The following is a 10,587-nucleotide window of genomic DNA, read 5'->3' as shown; positions in this document are numbered from 1 at the left end:
CACCTGTGGAATCTTCCAAACAGGTGTTTTTTGAGCATTCCTCAACTTTCCCAGTCTTTTGTTGCCCCGTCCCAACTTATTTGGAACGTGTTGCAGGCATCAAATTCAAAATTAGTGAATATTTGCAAAAAACAACAAAGTTTATCCGTTTGAAAATTAAATATCTTGTCTTTGTAGTGTGTTCAGTTGAATATAGGTTGAAAAGGATTTGCAAATCACCGTATTAGGTTTTTATTTATGTTTTACACAATGTCCCAACTTCATTGGAATTGGGGTTATAAATAAAGGTTTCATACCGTAAACTATATTATTCAGTACAGGGCTTTAAGTTTTTCTCACACTGACTATTTTCTTGATTTGCAAATATTGTAGTTCCTTAAAGAAATATCAGGTTAATTTAATTTCTTTGGCTAATAATACAACTTTTTTTCAATAGGAGTTACATAGGCAATTGTGCAGTGGTGCAAAGAAGTTAGCACGAATGTTCATCCCAACAGGTGTATGAAGCTCTGGACCACACTTAGGCCTAGACTGCCCAAATTTAGCTCTGAACAGGTGCGTCTTTGGTAACTCTCCTGCTGCAGTTCACCATAAGTACATTTTCCTTTTTTACTCATGTATAATTTAATTGAATGTTTTCATTTATTTACGTACTTTTTAGATTGATGAGCTGTATGAAAAAATTCAGACAGCTTTGTGCTTGGACAAAAAAGACCTCAGAAGTGTTGACTTTATTCTAGATGTTATGCTGCCAGAGGTAGGAAGTTCAATAATTACAGCATGTCTCATTTACAAAATCTAATATTTACACTGCTAAATACAGAGGTGGACGAAGTACACAAATCATGTACTTGAGTTAAAGTAGAGATACCCATGGTAAAATATTACTCCAGTGAAAGTAGAAGTCCTTACTCTAGACCTCAACTTGAGTAAAAGTACAGAAGTATTTGCCTTCAAATGTACTTAAGTATCGAAAGTAAAAGTACTAAAAGACTCTAATGTCCTGTTATCATTTTTATAATTTCTCAAAATGTAGTGGAGTAAAAAGTAAGATATTTGACTTTGAAATGTAGTAGAGTTGAAAGTAAAAAGTCACCCAAAATGGAAAAACTTAAGTAAAGTACAGATACATGAAAAAACTACTTAAGAACAATAACGAATTACATTTACTTAGTTACTGTCCACCACTGGCTAAATATAATGTTAAACTGCTAATAATTTTATTTCTAAACCACTACAGGTGTCTCTAGAGATACTGCGGGAACATGAAGGCTTTCACCGATACCAAGGAGAGATGTCTCTTGCTATTTCAGGTGTCATTATTTGAAGAAGAAAGCCAAAGGGTAGCTTTATATAAGGTGATTCAAAAGTCACAGGACACTGTTTTATTTTATTACATTTTTTATGCTGTCACAAGCCTCCATGATGCAGTGCTGAAGGTGATATTTGTTGCAGAATTTCTCAGCATACACAATTTGTTTGAGATTACCCCAGAGATAAAAGTCGATAACAAAATAAAAAATAACATAAAACGTGTCCTGTTACTTTTGACTCACCCTGTACAGTGTGCACATATGACTGTAATTATTATTTGAGGCATTTTATTTCATTATGCTGCATTCTGAAGTAGTATTCACCTTTTATTTGTTATATTTTAATATTTTTATTTATTGATTTTTCTGAAGTTGGCTTATAAAGTGTGTAATATGTTCAAGTGAACAATTTAATGTTAAATAAATAGCTCATAGTGCAAAGGTTGTTTGATATTTTAATGCTTAGCACACAACATTAATACTAAAAAGTCCATCTTACCTTTCAGAAGGCAAAATAAATGTCACTGTTTACTCAGCTCCAATCATAGGGAATATTAGGATCTCATTCAGCCAGATAACTTATGCTCAAAGTTCAACTGTAAAATAGGAATATTCCTCAGCTCTTCTCAAATTATCAGGGTTAACCTTCAGCCTAAATTATCTGGCTAAACTGAAACATACTGCTAAATACCCCTGCTCCCCTTCCTGCTCTGTATGGTTTTCCCTACTCTTATACACACCTGACCTATATCTTTCACTAAAAATCTCAAGTTTCTTAAGCTAAAACTGTGCATCTACAGGGCAAAGTGTCAAAGCCTGTCCATTGTCTATGTTCCTTTTAGGGTCGCCATAAGTGCAGAACATTCATAACTAACTACATTGTGCACACACTCGGGCCGCTGTTCGTCTGTGTGTGCTGGTCTATAAGCTGTGTGTCCCCTAAGCTGCTCTGTGTACCGGCAGATTGGCCGCTGTCCCGCTGTGTACCGGCACAGTGGCTGCTGTCCCACTGTGTGTTCCGGTATGGAAGCCACTGTCCCGTACTTCTGGCATTGCTGTGAGGAACTGTATTGGCCATTAAAATATCCCGCCACTCTGTTATGACGCAATAGAGGATGACGTTTTTAACGTTTTAAACGTACTGGGCTCACTAAGTATTTCTGCTACTTAACCTTTTAACGCCGAGCGAATCATATTTGATACAGGTGTTTTTGAGACCTCTACATCATCAGTATGATAACTTCTTTTCTTAAAAACTTGATGTATAAAATCAGCTACATGTCTTCTGCCCCCTGGTGGATTATCTGTGCACTCTTTGCACCAATGGACCTTAAATTGAGGCATCCAAGATGGCTGTTGTCAAAGAAATGACCTACCTGTGGTTTTTCATGGACATTCTTACCAATTTTGTAAAGATAAGGTAAGAAAAACACTCAAATTGTTACTGATACTTCAATAGTAATATTTTCTGATTGGATTATTTTCTTATGATTACTTAATATTTCATAATTTATTTTATTATAAAATAGTGTTGAAAATGTGTGTGTCAAATTATATACAGCAGGTATATAAGGTCATTTATCTGTAAATCATCATTTTATTGCATTTCATGCATTATGCATTGCAAAAAGCAGCATATACACTTTTGGTTATTTAAGTAAACTAATTAAAGGTTTACATGACATAATTAGATATATTTAGAGTAGAAACTGAAATATTTATAGCCTACATTGTATTTTTTTATAAATGCAACCTGCTGTATCATGGTGTTTGATGAGTAGTTGGATGATGCCATGGCTCGCTTGCTAATAATTGTCTTTTGCTTCTTGATTTTCACTAAAAAATGACTAATTCAGAGAAATTACACCATAATTTGTTTTGATGTGTATTTTTACACAGTATCATTGGAAAAAAACTATTTGAACCTCCAGCCACTGAATTTGATGAATGTGTTGAGGAAGACTCAGAAGACAGGCTTGACTAGACACCATACATATACTTCAAAAGTTTTGTGACTGACGAAATGCTACAGGAAATTGCAGAACAAACTTATACAGGGTACAGGAAGCAAAGTCAGTGAACACAACTGCCAAAGAAATTGAACAAATTCTGTGTACATGCACATAGGATTAGTACAGATGCCCAATGTACGAGCCTATTGGGAGATGGTGGGTTGGTGGGTTTGTCATTGCTGCACACCTGAACTTTGATCAAACCCATGCTTTATTTCAAGTTTTTTTGGAGATCAAGATGTTTTTTGTTTTTTTTGAAGATCCCAATTGTTCTTTTCTAAGTTTGAAATTACCTGAGTAAAGATTTAAAGGAAACTCAGTTCTTTATGTTTTTGTTTGTTTAACAAAAAAAAGCTGTGAGCAATAAATTGCAAAAAAAAGTCTGCATGTATCAAATGTGTTACAAAACAAAACTCCTGGACCACCTTAAATTTAGCCGCTGTTACATAAGCAAGGAAAGCCTTTTTTTCATAGAAAGCTGCAAAGCATGTTACTTGTTCTCATAGATATACATATGACATGAAGTAAAAAAGAAAACGAGTTATACTGATGGGTATTGCCCACATGGTGAAAAGAATGCCTTTAAAAGCAAAATCAGTCTAACTGTCACTTGAACATGAGGTGGCTATGGGCGAACTATGACTTTCTTATCCACTACGAAAACTGGAAGTGAATATAAATTCTGCATATTAGGAAGTGAATAACCCGCATCGGCCAGCAGGCAGCAGTATAAGACCGCAAACAACATATGAGACCTTCTATTGCATGTACAGACTACATTCAAGGTCTACTGACATAATGACACTTAATTTTGAACCAATGTTATTTTTATTTCAAAGTAAAGGTTTGGTTCAAAATCTGATTGCAACTTCCCATATTGGTTAGTTTCTGACATGAGATAAAACCAAGGGTTCTCAGAGATTTGTATACACTGGCTGAAGCTGGAGGCCTGTAGAGGTCTTGTAAAGTAATTCACTAGAATATATAATCAAGTACATGTAGACTTCCTATTAACTGTCTTAGGCCTTCTGCTTAGTCCCATAGGATGAACGTCTTTTCACTGTATCCATAGTTTAGTTTCAAAATAAAGGTTTGGTGGAAAAGCTTTGAGTTACTGGAAAGGCAGCAAGGCCTCAACTCCAGTCACTTTCCTGGACCAGCCCTGCTTAGCTTGATAGATCAATCCAGCCCAAGGGCTCCCAACCCCATAGAGCCACTGGGTGAAGTGAGCTTCCAGTATTGGCCATTTAAAGTATCCCACAACTCTAGTAGGACTTAGCTGACTTCTTTTTTTTTTTAGTTTTTAATTGTAAGTCAAAGTAAAGGTTAGGTTCATCACCTGACTGGAATTTCTAATGTCAGTTAGTTTTCAATACAAGCCCTGACCAAGTCCCACATTGCTTAGATTCTTACATGAGAAGAGATCAAGGGTTCTCATAGAGTTAAGTTATCCAGCAAGCTCAACACAATCTACAACAAATCCTAATCACCAAACAACAAACAAAGATTCAAACAACAGTTCTGCCAACATACATCAAACAAAGACCTGTGAAAACAAAGGGCAAACACAGGGCTTAAATACTTCACTGGGAAGACGAGGGACAGGTGAAAACAATCAGGGTCACAAAACAAGGGGGCTGGATCAAAACAAACGCACATGGAAGACCAAAACAAAAAGCACACGGAGTGGGGGGAGCCAATCGTGACAGTTGGAAATACTAAAACAAGACATGCACAGGTTTGTAGCTTCATGTTCTATTTGCAATTAATTTAAAACCCCCAAAACCTTACAAGCTTTGAAACTCATACCCCACCTGAACGCCCTTGGTCCCATATTGCTATATATTTCGTCACTGATCTCCCTTTTGAAGGTTTCACCACAATACTTCTTTACTTCTATCACTTCTCTCAAGGAGTAAAATTTGTCCAATATGCAGCACATCCTACAGCTTTTCAGACAGTGGAGACCATATTTACATATTTTCTGACACTATGGAATGCCTGAAGACATATTATCTGACAGAGATGTGCAGTTTACTTCTAAATTATGATCCGGTTTCTTTTAACTCCTGGGTTTTAACATTAGTTCAACCTCTGGTTACCACCCATTTTTAATCTGACTGGTCTATGTTCCTGATTTGGGCAGAGATGGCTCAGAACTCCTTGATTAGTGCATCAACAGGACTGACAGCAATCCCCATTAATTTTTTACTATGTAAGCAAATTTGCAGGCACCTCCAAGTTCCAAGTACATTCTAGTGTCCAAAACTCCTTTACACAAACAATCGAGGGCTATTCCTGGGCAAGAGGATTCATCTACGTCATTTACACAAACAACCCAAGACCAGTCCTTGGTGAGAGGATTTATCAACTTCATTTATATGACTATAACCTATTTTAGTCATTTGAAAGTAGTACTTTTTGAGGAAACTCTCATTAAAACTCCACATTAGGCTGCATTTAACAACAGCAGATGGAGCAATGTCTGTAATGGCTTGGCTGGTTGGTGCTTATTTTTGCATATAATTCTTAAAATATGCTCACAGAAGATTTCACAATGAACCGTTTTGTTCCGTTTGCCAATCACAAACTTAATCGACGGAACATGAAAAACAGTGTAGCTCAGTTAGACTGTTCAAAATGCAAACATAATGAGTCTAAAAGTTAACAAAAACTCTTTCAGATTACTGTATTAGTGAAGATAAATTAACTGAACAAAAACATGACAAACTGAGACACAAAACAAAAATAAAAATCAAGTGTTAGCACAACTTTTTCTTCTGTTACATCTGTCTTTTCCCCTTTAGATAGCTATGAATTTGACTCAGGTATGCTGTTGACTCAGGGTGAGTCTGGCTGCCTCACGTCAGCCATGGGTATATGGGCCAAATAAATGTACCAGATGCTCACCTTACAAGGGCACCATGACACCCCTGCCGGCATTTCAATGTTTATTTATGGTTGAGTTAATGTTGTGAATCAAGATTGAATCAAGTTTTAGTTTTGGTTCATTTTTCAAAAGTGAATTAACCTGTGTGGACAAACCTGAACAATCCATAGTCTGGTGCAGTTCTAAGAGTTTTAATGTGCATTATCATTTATTAACCCAGTATGTAACATACTGCTTTATAAGTCACAGATTCTTAACGCTCACCTCTTGTACTTGTACATCATACTTGTATGCATGCATGAATTTCAATGACAACATAAGAAATCATTTGGAAACAATTGCTTTAATAATACATTGTCTGCAGACACATGATTCTGATCACATATAAAAGTCAATCGCTACAGACCTCCAAACTTCATGTGGCCTTCAGATTAGCTCAAGAACAGCGGATAGAGCATCATGGGTTTCCATGGCCGAGCAGATGCATCCAAGCCTTACATCACCAAGTGCAATGCAAAGTGTCGAATGCAGTGATGTAAAGCACGACCACTGGACTCTAGAGCAGTGGTGACATGTTCTCTGGAGCGAAGAATCATGCTTCTCCTTCTTCCAATCTGATGGACGAGTCTAGCTTTGGTGGGTGACAGAACAGTACTTGTCTGACTGCATTGTGCCCAGTTTGGTGGAGGGGGGGTCCAGTGAAAGGAACTCTTAAGCTTCAGCAGACCAAGAGATTTTGGACAATTTCAATCTCTCAACTTTGTGGGAACAGTTTGGGGATGGCCCCTTCCTGTTCCAGCATATCTGTGTACCATAGCAAGGTCCATAAAGACATGGATGAGCAATTTAGTGTGGAAGAACTTGACTGGCCTGCACAGAGTCCTGACCTCAACCTGATAGAACACCTTTGGGATGAATTAGCCAGGCCTTCTCGTCCAACATCAGTGTCTGACCTCACAAATGCGCTTCTGGATGAACAGTCAAAAATTCCCATAAACACACTCCTAAATGTTGTGGAAAGCCTTACCAGAAAAGTTGAAGCTGTTACAGCTGCAAAGGGTGGGCTGACATCATATTAAACCCTTTGAATTAAGAATGGGATGTAACTCAAGTTCATATGCATGTGAAGGCAGATGAGCGAATACTTTTGGAAATATAGTGTATTTGTATTTATAATCACAGTTGGTTTCCTTATACATTTAATCTGCAGCAACTCGCAAAGCTGAAGTCGCTTCTCGTTCAAATTATCCCGGAACAAGACAATTGAAACAGGCATTGAAGCAGGAGAATGAGAAGCAGCTTCAGCCAAGTAACTTGGGAAGAAGTTTCCTGAGATGCGAGAGAAGCGGCTAGAGCCGAGCTAAAAGGTTAAAGCAGAGAAAAGTAAGTCTGTGTTTGTGTTTATATTTTTAGCTTGAACTCAGACATACGTAGAGCCAAGATGGCAAAATGGGTATAAAATGCTATGCCTCCCAAGCTGTGTTTTATTGAAAGGACAAAATGGCTCTTAACATTTCGTTTGCAACCCCTAAGCTAAGCTTACTATAGTTAGGGCTGGTCAGCGCGTGCCTGTTTGCTCAAACTGTCCACAGCTCAGTCATTACTGCATAATTGCCACCAGCCTGGTTAACAGCTGTGTTCTGTGGTTCACATTTCACGCGGATTGCCTGAAGCCTATATAGATATATTGTTTTGCTCTTCTATTGCAGCATTGGTGCAGAAAAAGGAGTGGAAAACATGCATATGGGCAGATGCTTTTTTACTGGACAGCAAAGAGAAGGAAGGAAGGAAGGAAATAGGAAATGCCCAGCCCAGGGCTACCAACATGAAATATGGTGAGGGAGTATTGTGGGAGGACACTACACACACACTGAGCGTGGACAAGCCCCCACACAAAGCCCACCCTACACAATTTAACAAACAGCTACTTCACTACTCCACTCCCTTAAAAATATGAAGAAAAGTAAAAATCTAAGACACTTATAAGGCAGTGGTTATGGGTTATTTTCAGTGTTTTTTTAGCAGCTTCCAAAAGCTGCAATTATATCTGGAACAAAAGCATGGCTAGTCCTTGCTGAAATGCTGTTCTAGCAATATTGACCATACTTTCTGTAATGGTGCTCATGGGGTCTTAATGAACCTGATGAAAGTTATAGTTCACATGAAATAATACCAGATACCACCAAATCAGAGCCTGTGCAGAACCTCAAAAATCTTATGAGCTTGTCTTCATCAAGTTCTCGAATATATCTTTTCAAGTGTTTGGCAACCTCTGCTTGCTTTGACGTAATTTATGTTGAAAACGTTTTTCGCCACTTTTTTGGCATCGGTTTTAGGTCACTGTATTTTTTGGTCAGTTTCTTACAACTGAGAGTCATCTGTAGCTATGTTATCACTCTTCATCATGCCTGAGAAAAGGTACTTTCAGAGTTGTTTCATGGGTACACCGTTCATAGAATTTTGCCCAGAAGGAGCAGTAATCATCCCTACAGAACTATTTTATGGCAAAGTTAGTAACGACATTTGAGTCCCACTGTGGTGTATCTTCTTGTTTTGGAAGGGGCACAAGTTTTATTTAAAAATTTAAACCAAATACCTACCTAATGAATCCATATCCAAATAGCTCAATATTCAATTTTCTAGCATCTATGGATTTTGACCAATTTACTGTTTTGAATTTACACAAGCAGAAATTAAATGTGGTTAACTACATGTTTAAAATTCACTTTACCATTACCATTTATTATATTTGTACAGTCTGATTGCTCTGTGCTGTTTGACTATATCATCCATTATAATCATAGCAGTGTTAACGTCATAACACAGCCAATTTGCACTGTATTGAAAATTTTCATATACATGACTTCATGTTGCCTGCTGGGAAACTCAGACCACTTGAAAACAGAATTAGAGTAGGGAAATTTTAACGCCGGGGAGCGAGGAGGCGGATTCATACGCTGAGATAAGCGACTTTAATTGAGGGCAAATCCAGGGTCGCGGTCATGACAGCCCAGATTCATATATCCAACACGAATAGCATGAGAGTCAGACACAACAAAACCTCAAAACAGACAAACAGTTCCAACAGAACAAACAGTACATCCAACAAGCATACATGCAGCAATAATACATCCAGGAGCACAAGGAGGAGTGGGAGGAGCCAAGCGTGACAGAAATCATAATATTCTGCTTGACTTGCAATTCCCCACCCCTGCAACAGACTTCTGACATAAATTGTCATTTTGTAGTCTGTCATGCCCATATTAGGAATTATGGCTTTAGGCTGGATCAGCACTAAATCTGCACTAATGTGCCCTATTAAACAAGAATGTTCCAAACCCGATACAGCCCAATGCATTTTAGACCTTACATTTCCAATTTGGATGAATGACGACATAACTTCAGTGGTATTGTGCATTCATGCCAATGTCAGTTCCCATGTCTTTTTTGGGATGTTTTGTGGGGCCTGTTTATACATTTATAACACATTTACTGTTTTCGCAGTTTTCAACATTGTTTCTAAAAACAATATACAGGTGTGTATTTTATTGAACATTAAATATATTAATCAGAAAAAAGAGCTTGAACATGACTTTTACTTTTTTATATAACAAAAACAATTAAAAATGCCTAAGTATTACTTTTCTTTTTAATTAATGAGTTAACACCGGTTGCAGAGGGGACTATTACTGTAGTCCAGTGGTTATAAAACTTTTGTTTATTGCCCTTTTGCAAGACTTATTCAAACATGTACACCTGGAATAGCACATTAAGCTATGTGGACGAAAAAGAAACACAGGTTTGCTCCACTGAGGCATTAGATAAACAAGGAAGACCAAATCAGTTGTCACTTAATTAATCCTTTTAACTGAAGTCTAAGGGTGTATCTATTATTCATAGACATACATTAATTGAAAGTTACAGAAAATTTCCTCAAGCAAAGGTCCGAAACATTATAATGTTTATTTATATATGTGTATTATTATGATTCAGTGCCATACCGAAGTAGCCGCTAAAGTGGTACCTTAAAGGCAAAAAAACATATGCCAATCAAAATAGTAGCAACCTGACGAAATTAAATAATTCTCCATAGTTTATTGGTTATAGGTCCAGGTCCACACAGGACAGCATCTGGGTCTGGACCGCGGTCTGCCTATTAGAGACCTCTGTCAAATGATAATGAATATTAAACAGCTGAGATTTACTTGTTGCCATGTTACGACTGACTGCATATTAAACAAATAATTAACAGTGTTTTCTTGAACTTTCTTTTTAGTTTCTGTTTACCCTGAATTATTTTCTAAACGGTACTGCTGTCTGTTTCACACATGCGCAGACTGAGAAATCCAAAAGAAATCCGGAGTATATATAC

The sequence above is a fragment of the Pygocentrus nattereri genome, chromosome 10, assembly GCF_015220715.1.
Source record: "Pygocentrus nattereri isolate fPygNat1 chromosome 10, fPygNat1.pri, whole genome shotgun sequence".
Lineage (NCBI taxonomy): Eukaryota > Metazoa > Chordata > Actinopteri > Characiformes > Serrasalmidae > Pygocentrus > Pygocentrus nattereri.
This window is presented reverse-complemented; position numbering follows the sequence as displayed.